The 17,167-nt window shown below is 42.6% G+C and overlaps 1 protein-coding gene across 2 annotated transcripts in view; it reads left to right on the forward strand.

The window, feature by feature from the left end:
• The window catches only part of ELK3 (ETS transcription factor ELK3), a 79,533-nt gene that overhangs the window by 3,948 nt on the left and 58,418 nt on the right, over positions 1-17,167 (forward strand).

The raw sequence follows: 17,167 nt of genomic DNA on the forward strand, positions 1-17,167 counted from the left end.
GGCTGGCCTTGCCCTCCTGGGCTCAAGTGATCCTCCCACCTCAGCCTCCGCAGTAGCTGGGATTACAGGTGTGAACCACTGTACCAGCTGTCTCATTAAAGTTTCAAAGAAATGGGCTGGCTGTCTATTCTGGCTTTGTTCTGGCTGTAGAGCCCAGATGACTGTCTTCTTCTGACCCTTTCCTAAGGTTCTGTACATAAATATACAGATGAGAGGGGAAGGGGACTCCATTTTTGTCAGATTTTCTTGTATGTTTCAGGCGAAAGTTTTTTATGTCTTAGTTATCTTTAATTTCTCTTTGCTTGTATAAATCGACTTTTAACACACTTTGAGACCATGCTAGCAAAATAGTATCTTCTAAAGGTTGGTTGTTTTTTTTTCTTGTTGTAAAAAATATTCATGTGAATTGCCTTACAAAGATACAGAAAACTGCAATGAAAAAAATAGACATCTCCCATAATTCCACTGTTTACATTTTGGTGTGTAATTGTCCAGTTTTAAAAAAATGCATGTGTGTCTATGTATATCCACACATGCACATACCATTTTTAATTGAAAGCACACTGTACTTACTGTTTTATAACTTTTTTCACTTAACTATCACTTAACACATTTTAATAATTAGTACTGAGACTGAAATTATCACATAGAGCTTCTATTTATTGATCTAATAAATGTGTTGGCTCAACCATGGATTGACATAATTTCTTCATGGACTCGTTCAGTGTTTTTTTGTCCTCTGTGGTTCAAGTAATGTTCTAAGAATGCTGCCCTCTTGAAAGACTGAGTTCCTATGTGCTGTGAAATTCTGGATTTTGATGAGTTTCTCTGTGATTTAAGGATGAGTCATGATTTGCAGTAGAATATCAAGATGTAGTAACAGGAAGTACAGGGCACTACACATCAAAATAGAATGTTAAATGATGAAAGAAGAGAAACCAGGTTAAACTGAAAATATACTTTGAAATTATCCAACTACGAAGGGAGAGGAAGGTGTCATTTGTACGCTTTAGTGACTCCTATTACTGTTTCATTTTCTATCAGTGGAGTGTCCAAACTTTGAAGTTGGTGTTTTAAATTGATTTTTAGCTCAAGATTACTGCTGTTCATAGCCACTTTGAATTAGGTCATTCAGCCTTTGGATTGAAACATGGCAGTGAGACCATGAAAACTCTAGTTTTGCCACTTATAGAGCAGCCCCAGTAAATAAAATTAGCTCTGTGTGTGTGTGTGTGTGCGCGTGTGTGTGCGTGCGTGTGTGTAACCTTCTGTGAAATTCTAAATGCCTTCAAAAATGGTAGATCACTCATTCTTTTAAATAACTATTGTATGCAGAAATTCAACTCCCCATGGTTCCTGCCTGAAACCAAAATAAAAATGGCCTTTCATCCATTACTGGAGATTTACATACATGTCAGCATTTTTAAAATAAACTTTGAACTAGTCATTTCAATAAATTGTGATTTGGTTTGAATTCCCACTAGGAATAAAGTCATTGACTACTTTATTGCTATGTATTAATTTACATTTCCTGGAAAGTAATTACTGCATTTTTCTAGGAATTATATAAGAGTACTTTATAACATGGCTGAGAAATTTACTTGTATATTTTTGAAGAAATTTAGATGATGTTATGTTACTGTATTCTACTTTGAATTAGACTGAAATGAATTTACTTGCACACTCTAAAACAAGGATCTAAAGCACATAGTAAGTATGCTTAAAGTTTCTATAACTAAGAACAATTTCTGAATATCCATATGTAATGTGGGAGTGATGGGATAGGTATAAAACAGTTATCTGGATACCTTCTCTTTTTATTTTACTTTTTAAAATTGATATATAATAAATGTACATATTTATGGGGTACATAGTGAATTTTTACATGTGTATAATGTATAGTAATTAGATCAAGGTAATTAGATCCATCATCTCAAATGTTTATGATTTATTTGTGTTTGGAACATTCATTATCTTCCTTGTAGCTAATTGGAACTGTATTATAGTCATCCTGCAGTGCTATAGAACATGAGGACTTACTCCTCCTGTCGGAGACCTCCTCTTAAGACTGGTGAAGCTAGGGCTCCCGTACTCCAAGCAATAGAATAAAGAAAACGAGGCTCTTGGTATCTTCCCCTCTCTTTTTTCTTTAAGTTACAGTATGATTTACATATATTAAAATGCACAGATCTTAATGGCTATTGTATACATACATGTAACCCTGCCCAAAGAGACAATATTTCCATATACCCAAGTGTTTTTTGGCTTATGTATTTAGAGACAGAGCCTGGTTCTGTCACGCAGGCTGGAGTGCAGTGGCACTGTCATAGCTCAGTGCAGCCTCAAACTCCTGGGCTCAGGTGATCCTCCTGCCCCAGTCTCCCAAGCAGATAGGACTGCAGTTGTGCACCACCACACCTGGCTAATTTTTTTTTTTTTTTTTTTCTTTGAGACGGAGTCTCGCTCTGTCGCCCAGGCTGGAGTGCAGTGGTGCGATCTCGGCTCACTGCAAGCTCCGCCTCCCTGGTTCACGCCATTCTCCTGCCTCAGCCTCCCGAGTAGCTGGGACTACAGGCGCCCACAACCGCGCCCGGCTAATTTTTTGTATTTTTAGTAGAGACGGGGTTTCACCGTGGTCTCGATCTCCTGACCTTGTGATCCGCCCGCCTCGGCCTCCCAAAGTGCTGGGATTACAGGCGTGAGCCACCGCGCCCGGCCTATTTTTTTTTTTTTTTTTTGAGACAGTGTCTGGCTCTGTTGCCCAGGCTGGAGTGCAGTGGTGCGAGCTGGGCTCACTGCAACCTCCACCTCCTGGGTTTAAGCAGTTCTCATGCCTCAGCTTCCTGAGTAGCTGGTATTACAGTCACGTGCCACCATGCCTGGCTAATTTTTGTGTTTTTAGTAGAGACGGGGTTTTGCCATGTTGGCCAGGTTGGTCCCAAACTCCTGGCTTCAAGTGATCTCCCTGCCTCAGCCTCCAAAGGGCTGGGATTATAGGAGTGAGCCTGGCCTCTGGCTAATTTTTTTATTTTTTGTGGAAATGGGGTCTCATTATCCCTGGCTATTTGCAAAATTCCATTATGGCAATTTCATGATTCTACCATATAGATTCTTAAACTTCAGAATACCTTGATAAAATATTGTGGTATTTTATTTAACCTGCTTGGTTAAAAATAAATCAGAATGTATAGATTTCCTCATCATACAGTAAAAGGAAAAAGAAAAATCCTTTCTGTATTATCTAATATCCGCAAAATATTTAACCAAAAGTAATATGTGTTACCTTAAGACTAATTGGGATGAGAAGATATTAGTTAATCTTCCCAGACCCCAGTTTCTTTAGACTGATGGTAAAGTGGTTGAAGCAGAGGCTGGGTGCAGTGGCTCACATGTGTCATCCCAGCATTTTGGGAGGCTGAAGCAGACAGATCACTTGAGCCCAGGAGTTTCAGACCAGCCTGGGCAACATAATGAGACCCCGTATCTGCCAAAAATTAGCTGGATGTGGTGGCGCGTGCCAGTAGTCCCAGCTACCCGGGAGGTCAGGGCTGCAGTGAACCGTGATTGTGGCACTACACTCCAGCCTGAGTAACAGAGTAAAACCCTGTTTTTTTTTTGTTTGTTTTTTGTTTTAAAAAAAAAAGAGGGATTGAAGTGAAGAAGCTGAGATAATCCCTTTCAAGTCAGAAACCCTATTCGTGTACTACTATATTTAGAGGAAAGAACTTGAGTTCTTCTTCTAAGAGTTGTGAAAGTGTGATATGAATTTTTGCTGTCATCTCCAAATACCTAACTTACAGTCATATGCAGAAATGTAAACAGCTGTTTTGTGGTGGAAAAAGGGGCTCCCTATAAGTTTCCCCTTGAATTCCATTTTCGCCCCTTACTGAATAAGGAACACTCCAGTGGAAGGCCAATGTTAGCTGCCATGCTTCCTTTCCTCCTAGTCTTTTGAGGTTTGTGACAGGCAGCACTGATTTCTAATGACCCACAGCCACCTCATTCTTGGGGACATCACTGACTGTCTGAGTTGGGTGCTCTGTAGCGCCAGATAAGAGTTTGGTCACCTGGTTAAATTCCTCCTCCTTCCTTCTGATAGTCTGAAAGTGCTGTCTGCCCCCACTGCTGTATCTTGAGGGTTCTCACATTCCCTTGCACCCCCTCTGATCCCTTCTCTCCCTAGGAGCTAGAACAATCCTTTCAAAACGCAGATCTGACCAGGTCACTCTTCTACTGAAAAATCTTCTAGTGGCATCAGCTTAGGATAAAGACGAAAACCCCTAACTCAAGCTGCAAGATGTGATTTGGGCCAGCCAAACTGGCTTTACCTCAGTTCCTCAAATGCTTAGGGTGCCCTCTGCCCTCTGTCCACTGGGTCTTTGTCAATGCTGACAGGGAATTTTCCCCTGACCCCTCAATTTTTCAGACTCCACGCCTAACCAATTTGTAGATGTCCTTTAGTTCACACTCAGCTCCATCTTTTCCTGGGGAAGCCTTTCCTGCCACCTAGAGTAGATCTCCCTTAGTCATCTGCTCCTGGCCTTCAGAGTCCTTACCACAAGCTTTTTTTTTTTTTTGAGAGATGGAGTCTTGGTCTGTCACCCAGGCTGGAGTGTAGTGGCACCATCTTGGCTCACTGCAACCTTCGCCATGTGGGTTCAAGAGAGTCTCCTGCCTCAGCCTCCCAAGTAGCTGGAATTACAGGCTTGTGCCACCACACCTGGCTAATTTTTGTGTTTTTATTAGAGACAGAGTTTCGCCATGTTGGCCAGGCTGGTCTCGAACTCCTGACCTCAGGTAATCCGCCTGCCTTGGCCTCCCAAAGTGCTGGGATTACAAATGTGAGCCGCCATGCCTGGCCGCCACAGGCTTTATTTACAGGTTTCTTCATTACCCGAATTCTCTCTCTCTCCAAATTCTTGTCACTCAAACACAGGAACATGAGATGGAGTCTCGCTCTGTCACCCAGGCTGGAGTGCAGTGGCATGATCCTGGCTCACCGCAACCTCTGCCTCTTGGGGTCAAGTGATTCTTCTGCCTCAGCCTCCCAAGTAGCTGGGACTACAGGCACACGCTACCACGCCTGGCTAATTTTGGTATTTTTAGTAGAGATGGGGTTTCACCATACTGGCCAGGCTGGTCTCGAACTCCTGACCTTGTGATCCACCTGCCTTGGCCTCCCAAAGTGCTGGGATTATAGGCATGAGCCACTGTGCCTGGCCAGGAACTAGACAATTTTAGAGACATCTTTCTGAAGATAGGGCTGGTGCCCCTCATTGTTCATTAATGCTATTTTCTCCATAACCCAGAAACCAAATAGATGTGATAGCATGGCATCCCTCATGATCTGAAGTTACTGTCCGAAACTTTGGCCCCGTTTGGTTTGGATATTGGGGGATGCCTGCGCATGTCTGTGTCATGTGCTGCATGTCTGCGGTGCCATCAGTCTGTAAGCTCCCTCTGGGCCTGCTTCAGTTTTTCTCATCCTTTGTATTATCTCAGCACTTTATACAATACCTGGCACTCAATGAATTAAAAATAATCTGAAGCAGGGGTGTGTGTGTTGCAGGGAGCTTGTCAGTATAGCCCTACCTTGTTTTGCCTTTGGACTTGATAAAGCCCTTTGTTGCTATGCATATGTCCATCTCTTTCCTAGACAATGAGTTACTTGGATTAATAACAGGCAGATCTCTTGGTTATACCATAAAGACAGGCTGGGCGTGGTGGGTCGCATCTGCAATCCCAGCGCTTTGGGAGGCTGAGGCGGGCAGGTTAGAAGTTCGATACCAGCCTGGCCAACATGGTGAAAACCCATCTCTACTAAAAATACAAAAACTAGCTGAGGGTTGTGGTGCACGCCTGTACTCCTAGCTACTTGGGAAGCTGAGGCAGGAGAATCGCTTGAACCTGGGAGGTGAAGCTTGCAGTGAGCCGAGATTGTGCCGTTACACTCCAGCGTGGGCAACAGAGTGAGATTATGTCTCCAAAAGAAAACTCATAAAGACAGCCAAAAAGCTCCTCTATGCCACTTCCCATACTTTTTGTTTAGACTTGCAAGAAAAGTAGATGTATAGAAATGAGGTTAATTCGTTAGTATCCTGGAGGACAAGGTTTGGCCCTATTGTTGATATCAATACTGAGAGTGGTCGGTTAACAGTAATTTATGGGATAGGATATATGGAAAGACTGTCAGTGTAAAGTTTTTTTAATATAGAATTAATCGTTGTAGAGCAACCATCATTAGTCCTTTATTAAAGACTTCACTTGATCAAGTTTTCGTAGTTCCCTTGGATAACCAGTTTTTAATCCTGTAAGATCCACAGTTAAAGGTCCTTCTTTACTTACACTAAAACCTGTGTGTGTAGCTTCCATCTGTACCTTTTTGAAATTAATGATGTTTCTGATTGAGTTTGGAAATAACGAAAGATTCTGCTTATCTGATTATGAAGACTTGAATGACTAAATACCTAAACTGTTTTTGGTGGAAGAGGACTAGGTCTCCTAATACATTTCAGCTGGGTTTTGCCAAGGAGCAATTTGTTGATAGTCAAACCTTGATTAAGCAGAATGTATGATTAAGGAGATTTTTCTCCTTGCACTTAATTGTCAGAATAGAGAAATTACATCAACAACAACAACAGCAGCAGCAACATCAAAATAAGCCCGAAATTTATTCTGGGGTAACTGCAGGAATCAACAGTAGGAGTTCTCCTCTGCGTGCACCTGTAGGTTGTTGTCATCCTCAGAGTTAATGATCCTGAGGCCCAGGAAGATCATGCTATTCTATTACGCAAGATAAGGAGGTGTAAATGTTAGAATGATTCCCTAACACTAAAAGTGAAGAATATTTCTCTGGTTAATGCTCATTGAGCTGGAAATGTCACTTCCCCTCTTCGTCCCCTTACTGGAGTTTGGAAGGCTGGCCTTTAGAGGCTCAGATGCATATCCTTGTTGGAGTTGATTCACAGATGAAAGGCCTACGCCCTGGAAGGTGAGGAGTATGTACGCGCCTTTATAGATGTAGGCTGCAAGAGGGAGGTCTGCTTCTGAGAGAATGGGACAATAGGTGACTTCAGTTGGTGCTGCTCCTCTTTGCAGAGTCACTTCCCATGTAGGATGGAAGCCCTGGTTCTGTGCAGACGGTAGGAGCATAAGTGAATGTTTACTAACCGTCTCCACCCTTGAAGAATCATTGTTTCCCAATGAGAGGTCAGGAGAGAACCTGGATTTATTACAGAATTTGCAGGAAAGAAGAAAGCATAGATTCCTGATCATCTCAGCACATCCCATTATGAACATACAGAGAAGGGACCAAACCATTTAGTATTATCTTTAGGACTGTGTGTGAGGTGCAGTACCTCAGTTTCCTTGTATGATCTTGAAACCCTCTGGCAATTAGAATTCATGAGCATTGGGAGGGTATTTATTTCTGCTAACATTTATGTACGTTTTTTTCAAGCCCCAGCTACTGATCATTTAGACCAGAGGGCATTGGATGGTTTCTTTTCTTTTTTTCTTTCAGAGACAGCATCTTGCTCTGTCACCCAGGCCAGAGTGCAGTGGTGCAATCATAGCCCACGGCAGCCTCAAACTCCTGGGCTCAAGTGATCTTCCCACCTCAGCCTCCCCTGGGTAATCCACTGGGATTACAGGCTTGAGCCACTACACCCAGCCCTTCTTTTCTTTTTTGAAAAAGCAGTTTAGCACAAATGTCTCGAAATGCTCCAAGCGACGCCCGAGTGAGAGTTAGAACTGATGAAACTCTGGGCAGAGAGATGTTGTCGTATCTTTGCTGCCTGCATAGCCCAGTGTAAAATGCCCATAGATGGACTGACTTCATCTTAGATAGTTGAGGCAAAAACAGAAGAGCCCGTCAGCCACTCGGCGTTTCTGCCCTCACTTAATTCACCCCTTTAGTTGCTGTACCGTTAATTCTCAATGCTGCATTGATGACAAATGAAGTCATCTGAAGAGTGTTAAAGTCTTCTTAAAGTGTATTACTTTAATGACAAAACTATATGCTGTTTGAAGACATCTTGCATCAGATGACTCAAGTGTACTGTGAATTCTTAAAGGATTGGGGCTCATAGCTCTCAGATAAGCTCGTTGTCCTGCTTTGATTTCAATCAGAGCTGAACCACAAGAGCGGCATCTTCCTTCAGCCTCTGCCACATCCTTTGTGTGTTTTTTTTAAACCTAAATATTAAAGCCTAGTAGTTTGTCTTTCAGAAAGGAGAAACTTTAAGACCTTGATGTAGAAAATCAGACATACACCAAATGATTCAAGTATTTTACCTAATGAAAGGGCAATTTATTTTCTTTCTTGCTTTCTTTCTTTTCTTTCCTTTCTTTTCTTTCTTTCTTTCTCTTTTTTTTGAGATGGAGTCTCACTCCGTTGCCCAGGCGGGAGTGCAGTGGCGTGATCTCAGCTCACCACAACCTCCGCCTCCCAGGTTAAAGCGATTCTCCTGCCTAAGCCTCCTGAGCAGCTGGGACTATAGGTGTGTGCCACCATGCCAGGCTAACTTTTGTATTTTTAGTAGAGACAGGGTTTCACCATGTTGGCCAGGCTGGTCTCGAACTCTTCACCTCGTGATCTGCCAACCTTGGCCTCCCAAAGTACAGGGATGACAGGTGTGAGCCATGATTTTCTTTCACAAGGGAAAAAAAGATCCTCTAAAGCAGGATCTGGCTGTGATTTTGTACAGTTAATATATTCACGCTGAAGAGTTATTGGAAGAGCAGATAGAGTAATAAGTTGTATATGACATTTCAAAAACGGACTGCCCAAGCCAGTGGATGGTAGATGCCCGCGTGGGAATTAAGGGCAGCGAGGATGCTTTGGGATACAGATTGATGTTTGATGCTAATGCCCACCGATAGCCAGTCTCTTCCATCAGATGCTTTTTGGTGGTCTTTGCATAACACCATTCCCTGGACATGAATGAATGAACGGTTGGTCTGCCCCTCAGTGACAGTTTTAATGTTATTTTCCTCATTTATTCAGTGCATCTTGACGGTTAATTTAAAAATCTGTTTTAAATGTGAGGCATTATGAGAAGACTATTAAGTTTTGAAATCAGTCACTGTCTTATTTTTGCAAGTTTTGGAAATAACAGTACCCACCAGGAACACCAAGCTGTTTTAAAGTGTGTTCCACTTACAGTTGTTTGTCTACAAGTCGGGCTTGGTTTAAACAGACAGTGAATGAGAGGTGAGAGCGCTGTGCCTGCACTTTTACCTTAACACCACTGTATTTTTACTTCCTTTTAAAAAGAATTTTATTAGAGGTCCTATATATTTCGAATCCCTCTGCATTTGGCACCATAACCATCATACGCAGCTTGACTTGATGTCCGTTGTACAAAAATGTGAGCAAGACATATGCATATGGGGAGGGTAAAGCTATTAAAGGGCTAGTGACTACCTTCGTGACTTCAGACGCAGCTGAAATCCCCACACATGTCCACCACATGAGCAGGTGATGATATTTTGAAGACTGCAGAGTCACTGTTTTTTATAGTTCTCTTCCAAAGCGAATGTATTACCATACCAGATTTATGTATAAATGTTTATGCCTGGAATTTGCATTTCCTAAACCATGAAAGAGTTTTGTTGAGAAGAGCACGAAGGAAAAACAGTGAAACTAACCGGTTCCTTGCTTCAGGAACCACCTCTGTCAGGTAGCTCTTTGTGCTTCTCAAAAACCTCTAAAGATGTTGATGGTGATCCCTTGGTCATAAATACCAGCAACTCATAACCATTTTGCAAGAATACTATATAGAGTAGGACCCAAAGACTGGGTCATGTCAGTATTAGCCAACTAAACCTTGACATGTTTTGGCAAATGTTAAACTTCAGAAAAAGAAAGAAAAGATGTATATACTACAATGAACCCTTTGCATAATAAATTATCAGCAATTCAAATATGTTACGCTGTAAAGTGTTAATGCTGATCATATACTCTAAACAGTGTCTAGCTCAGCCAACTGTTACCCTTTGCCATATCTATGTACCATTTAAAAGAGGGATTAAAAATGGTTTCAGTGGATTTACTCTAGAAAGGGAGAAAGGTTAACTTTTCCAGGTAGGCTGATGTTAAAGGGCAGTTTTTTTTTGTTTGTTTTTTTTGTTTTTTTTTGAGACAGAGTCTCGCTTTGTTGCCAGGTTGGAGTGCAGTGGCGTGATCTTGGCTCACTGTAACCTCCACCTCCCAGCTTCAAGCGATTCTCCTGCCTCAGCCTCCTAGTAGTTGGGATTATAGGCGCCCGCCACCACTCCAGCCTAAGTTTTGTATTTTCAATAGAGACGGGGTTTCGCCATGTTGACCAGGCTGGTCTCGAACTCCTGACCTCAGGTGATCCACCCACCTCGGCCTCCCAAATTGCTGGGATTACAGGCGTGAGCCACCGCGCCCAGCCAGAGGGCAATTTTTTTTAGTGACTTAACCATCCAGAAATGATTGAGTTTACTTTGTCATTTTAAGTTCTGTAGAGAAGACAAGAAAGTTCCCAATTTTCCCGAGAAGAGCGTGCAATGGCGCCTCTGCTCCAGGCCACTGCCAGGGCTTTCTGTGAAGGGGCTGGAAGGGAGAGGGTCAAGGGTTCTTGTTGCTTCATCCAGTTCCCAAGAAAATTATAGCCTGATGGGTCATGCATTGTGAGAAGCAGGCACTGGTGAAGAGAGACGAGTTTTGATGGAGGCAGTAAATTAAGTGCAACCAGATTTAAATGACCTCCGAGGAGGCTGTGAGATGCACTGTTGCCTTGGTAGGTCAGGGGAGCCGAAGTCATGCTCACACCAGAGTGAGTTTTGCAGGGACTGGAGAAAGGAGCTGTGAGGGGAGGAGGAGGCTCTGCAACTCTCTCCAGGACAGAACCAGGGAGGTAGAATGGCTGTGCAGATGTTGGAGGTGGCTCGGGCCAGATGGTTGGGCACCTCTCTGCCAGGAAACACTCATTGCTGCATCAGGACTGGGGTGCCCAGCACAGCTGTGCAGGCTTCCTGGTTCCCAGGATCCCTTGGGGATCCTTCTGAGAGGAAGGGGTGATGTCACAGCCCACACCTGACCCCACCTGGGACCCCTTCCTCCCCAGGGGTGCACCATCCTTCCTGACCCTGCCGTGGCGCGGTGTGTGTGCACACGTGCAAAACACAGGGCAGACGTGATATTAGAGGCTGTTTGTAAGCACAACAGATTGCAGGTTGCCATCGATGCAAAAAGAGTGGTGTCCAGAGTTTGAGTGAGGAGTTAACACATGAGATTTTCTTTTATTAAACATATTTTATCTTGCCTTTTTTTTTTTTGGTAATGTTTCCACTGGGTGGTGTTGCAGGAATTCCTACCTTTTGCCTTGGATCTACCCTTCCCAGAAAGACGCCTCTAAAGCATAATAGGAGGAAGTCCTGATTTAGAAAGATTTTACAGTTTCAACACAATAGAAGAGTTTGGAGGATGCTCTGGCAGGAAATGTTTCAGTTTCTGGATGTGGAAAAACCGCCATCATTTTGTATCCATGCAAAAATGTTCTCATTGCACTGGGTAAATAATTTCGACTTTCATCAGCTTCTTCTTTAGCACAGAAAAGCTTTCAAGTTTATCAGAAAGATTAGGGTTTCATTCTAGTGGAAGTGGTCTGTAAGATTTCCTTTATTTTGATTTTTGTAAAGCCATCTTTAAGTAAATAAACATTTTCTTACATTGACAACCATAGATTTAAGAAAATACTTCTGTCAAAGCTGTCTTTAAAGCTGAATACATTGTCCCACCCTTATTTTAAAGATCATTTATGCAATGTATTGATCAAAAGGATTATATATTTTTACTTTCAAATACTTTTAAGAAGTCTTTTAGTTTGATAGCAGATAAAGGAGAGAAATGAGACTGACTTTGCCTCTTCTACAGAGAACGTTGAAATACAGAAGTTAACATCCCTGCTGTAGCTCACACGACTCTTTTCTCCTTTTTTCTTTTTTCCCACCTTTGACCAAGGCACAGAAGATCGCACAACTTTTTAAGGTCTTGGCTGCAATGAGAATTTGTATATTTTGACCTCCAGCTTTTTTCTCTTGTGTGCAGGATTGAATCGTATTGATATTCATAGTACAGACATTTGCATAAAAGATTTTCCATTCAAGCGAAGGCCTCTGAAACGTAAGAATCAAAAGTAGTATGGGGGTCGGGGGGCCAGATGCTCACTGGGGATTAGGGAGCTCGTTAATTTAAAGCTCGAACTGAAAGATCGCAAAATCTTAGTATCACTGACGGCGGAACAGCCTGGTTTTTTCAGGACATGTTGTGTGCTCCATGAAATCCTGAACACTGCTTTCTTAGACCCTGAAACAGGGCTTCCCTAGAGGTGTTTCTTTGTAAAGGAAAGTTTTGGAGGCCCTGCTGGGTGCTAGGGACCTTGCCAGATACTGTCATGCACGGTTTCCCTGGGATTCCAGCCTATCCCTATTCACACTTGAAGTGCTTCTCATGATTCGTTTCGTGATGTGAGGTGCATGTGTGTTTGGGGCCCCTCTCAGGCCAGGCTAGCTCACTTCTGTTTCCTCTGACTTTCATCCTGTTCCATCGTCCTGCACACACACACAGCGAGTGGAAGGTCCAGGAGGCACCGACTTCCAGAACACAGAGCTTCTCAACGTCCCGCTTGTATCAAGAGCCACCCTTGCTTAATATTTAGTGTTGGGTGAACCTGGAACCTATTTAAACCATGATACAGATCTTTGAAAGGAGGGCAGTGGTTCACAAAATGGTGGATGGGGTGCATTCAAAGATTCTTTCTTGAAACAGAACCCAACTGGAGCAGCTGGAGACGCAGACGAGGCAACACCAGCAATGAACAAGGAAATGTCCTGATTTGATTCCTAGTGGGAATGTATTTCCCACAAATTACAATGAGACGTTTCCCTTAGCAGCAGTGAAGTGTGCATATGAGAAATGAAGCCTCTACTGGGGGCATATGTGCGTTGATTAAGAACCTGGACTTTGGAACCAGATGCCCCTGGATATGAGGCTCTGTTGGCCCATTTTACCTGTGTGGCCATGAGCGTCTTATTTTACCTTTCGAAGTCATAGTTCCTCATGGGCATAGCCAACTGAGAGTATTAAATTTAGACAGCATGTATGAAGCCCTCAGCACAATGCCTGGTACATAGTAAGTGTGGTCATCAGATTTAATTGCACTAAAAAGAAAAGCTCCTATTTAATGAAGTAATGGATTTCTTTAGCTGTGAGCGCTGTTCTTGAGAATTCCATGGGATCTCAGTATTGCTGGTGGTGGAGGATATATTAATAGCTAACGTTTTCTTAGAACACTGTTCTTAATTTGAAATTTATAAGTTAGTTTTATAAATCCTGGTGAAATTATGTATATTTTGTATAAATATATCTTTTTCCTAGAGAATTTTAGATTCTCAAAAAGGTCCATGGACCAAATATGTGAAGAGGATACTGCCCTGGGGATGTGATTGTGTGTGTGTGTGTGTGTGTGTGTGTGTGTGTGTGTGTGAGATCAGTTTTATGTATGTGAATATATTTTAGGTTGAATATATGAGATTGCTGGTATTTGACTAGTTTTGATCTACAAAAACAATAATTTCTTATAGTTCAACTTAGTAGTTGTGATATTATGAAACAACTTGAAATATATCACGATGTGATATTTATAATGAAACATGATTGTAGCTTATTTTTGTATGTTATTTATCAAAACCCAGCAAGTTAAAATTCATCAGGCAGCCTTGGACCACTCGTAATCATATTTACCTAAAATAACTTGTGCTTTTCCATTGACCTTAATCACAGGAAATACAGAATAAAAACTTTTGCTGTGTCCAGTATTATGAAATCTTTAATTTTCATTGTGGATTTATTAATAGCTTTATTACATCTAATGAATCACTTCTCTGGTCCAAATGACTACTATTTAGGAGAATCTGCTTAGCATTTTTTCCCTGTTGAATTCACAGGGTTAATTACTTTGGGGAAGAACAAAAATTCTGAGTTTTCTTGGGCGATAAGAACCTCAGTCTTGTTTCAGAAGGCAGAGTTGGGCTGCAGTGCTGAAGGTTAAAACAGAGCTAAAACACAAGACAAAATGAAACCAGAGCTGCAGTGACAAAGTGGGACAGATGTAGGAGGCCAGGTTTCCTGTGGCCCATTTTCCAGTTTCCTGCCTGCAACCTGCAGAAGAGGAAGCTGAATGTTACCAAGTATGAGAACTGTGGGACGTGCTTCAAGCCAGAATTAAGAGAATGCAAACAACACAGGCAACAAAAACAATTGCAAAGAAAGTGAATGTTCAGGTTTTAGTCCAAAAACGTCTGGGAAGGAACAGCCCATCTGTTTAAAGAAAAAGCATTGTCAGCAGAGCCTGTCCTTCCATGTGAGACTCTAAGGGGGCCTAGGGACTATCGCAGGTTGTAGGAACCTCTGGTTTTTATAGCCCCACTCATCTTTCAAGACATGGTCTGCTGTTTTAATACAGTGGGTTACCTGAAAAGATTTTCCCTGCAGTTCCCAGGACTTCTAAATCTGTTTCCTGGGGATGTTGATATAGGGGGAGGTGGATATGGTTAACCAAGCAGCTCTCATGAACGACAGCCTCAATTTGGGAAGGCCGGGTGACCAGTTGGCTGCTTTGATCTAGGAGGCTTATGTTCCTTTAACCACCCAATAAAATTTTTGTCTGATGTTTTCAAAGAAGAGATTAAATGAAGACGTGTGTGTGTTGAAGACTACACAGTGCACACTCTGTGTTGCTACCTGGTGAGCCACGCGGCGGGATACAGGACTCAAGACAGTGAAGACGACACTGGAGAAGGGAGGGAGTTCATCTTTCTCCCGGGGGTCAGGGAGGGGGAAGCAAAATACAGTTATTTTGTCTAGGCTCGTTAGCTCATTTTGGAAGAGTCTGTGAAGTCAGATCTTACAATACCCATCTTAGAGAAATTGAGATCCAAAGAAATTGTGATTCATTACACACCTTTTTTATTGAGTACCTATTGTTTGTCAGGGGCTGTGTTGGAAGTGCTGGGTAATGCAAGTGAAATTATGGCTCAAAATAAATAGCTGTTTATGTGTTGTGGAAGGCTTCATATAAGGCATATATGAAGGGGGCATAGAAACCTTGTTGAAGGTTTAAAACATAGATACGCCTTTGGCGCGGTGCCATGCTTTTTCCACACACCATCTCATTTAAATTGCCTTGCTGCTTTGTGGTACAGAGAAATAGGGTGTGCTTCTGGGACAACCAGTTATTTCTTTACCCTGCAGATTGACCACCTCTTCTTCTCTAAGCCCAGAAAGAACAAACTCTGTACCAGGCGTCTTACAGAGTTTTGGAATGTTAAGTTAGAGATCAAGAGGTACCCACAGGAGGCAGCCTCAGATGGAAATAGGCCCTTTTCTGTCTTAGTGTGGGCCCACTCTGAGAATGTAGGATAACATGGGGCTGGATTGTATGGTGGTGGGGTGGGGTGGGGTGAATTATGTGGGAGGAAGTAGAATGGTTGTAAGCCATTTTCTCAGCCGGAGTTAACGAAGCCATCATTTACTTTTCCAAAGAAAACTCACCCATATAAAAGTCACTGACAAACCAATTGAGTTACTTCTAATTTAGCCAGAGACGGCATAGTTTCAGAAGGAAAGAGGGGTAATTTACACACAGTAAATTGCATATGTTGTTATTTCAGTGGTTGTCAGTGATTTCATCTGAAAAATCTCTCTCTCTCTCTTTTTTTTTCAGACAGGTTCCCGCTGTGTTGCCCAGGCTTGAGTGCAGCGATGCGATCACGGCCCACTGTAGCCTCAAACTCCTGGGCTTCAGTGATCCTCCTGCCTCAGCTCCCCAAGTAGCTGGGACTACAGGTGTGTGCCACCACATCCATCTAATTTTTGTATTTTTTGTAGGGATGGGGTCTCACCATGTTGCCCAGGCTGGTCTTGAACTCCTAGGCACAAACTGTCCTCCCTCCTCGGTCTCCCAAAGTGCTGGGATTACAGGCATGTAATCCATTCATTAAAAACCCAGTAATCCTTGCATTGTGCTAGATATAACACGTACAGGCATGTAATCCCAGCAGTCTTTCTCTTTCCCAAGATGGAAGAGTTATTTAAAAAACATTGCAGACTGGGCCGGGCGCGGTGGCTTATGCTTGTAATCCCAGCACTTTGGGAGGCCGAGGCGGACGGATCACCTGAGGTCAGGAGTTTGAGACCACCCAGACCAACATGGTGAAACCCTGTCTCTACTAAAAATACCAAAATGGGCTGGATGCAGTGGCGCACTCCTGTAATCCCAGCTACTCAGGAGGCTGAGGCACGAGAATCACTTGAACCTGGGAGGCGGAGCTTGCAGTGAGCTGAGATCACACCACTGTGCTCCAGCCTGGGCGACAGAGCAAGACTCCGTCTCAAAAAAAAAAAAAACAAAAAACCAAAAAAACTCCATAAAACAACAAAAACCACTGCAGACTGTAAAGGGTAAATAAATAGGTGAGCAATACCTACTTTTGTTTACCCTTTTTAAAATGGACAATTTGTAGATATTCACAGAAGGCAAATACTTTTTAATAAATGAAAAGCTTGGGAGACATGAAGTTGGCCTCATCCCTTTTTTATACACAATGATAATGATTAAAATAATTTAAATGTCCTTTGAAAATAAAATTTAGGCCGGGCGCGGTGGCTCAAGCCTGTAATCCCAGCACTTTGGGAGGCTGAGATGGGTGGATCACGAGGTCAGGAGATCGAGACCATCCTGGCTAACACGGTGAAACCCCATCTCTACTAAAAAATACAAAAAACTAGCCGGGCGAGGTGGCGGGCGCCTGTAGTCCCAGCTACTCGGGAGGCTGAGGCAGGAGAATGGCGGGAACCCGGAAGGTGGAGCTGCAGTGAGCTGAGATCCGGCCACTGCACTCCAGCTTGGGCGACAGAGCGAGACTCCGTCTCAAAAAAAAAAAAAAAAAAAAAAAAAAAAAAGGAAAATAAAATTTAATAGTCTTCCAACTCACAAAAATAATAAAAAAGACTTCAGAACTTGTATAAGTTGGTTTTTTCCCCCAAATATTATCCTTATTTACTTAACACCTATACTACTCTGTGCTGAGTTATTGCAGATCCCCAATAATATAAAATGTTGTCTTCCAGTTCTTT

This window comes from Macaca mulatta, chromosome 11, assembly GCF_049350105.2.
Source record: "Macaca mulatta isolate MMU2019108-1 chromosome 11, T2T-MMU8v2.0, whole genome shotgun sequence".
In the NCBI taxonomy this organism is placed as follows: Eukaryota; Metazoa; Chordata; class Mammalia; order Primates; family Cercopithecidae; genus Macaca; species Macaca mulatta.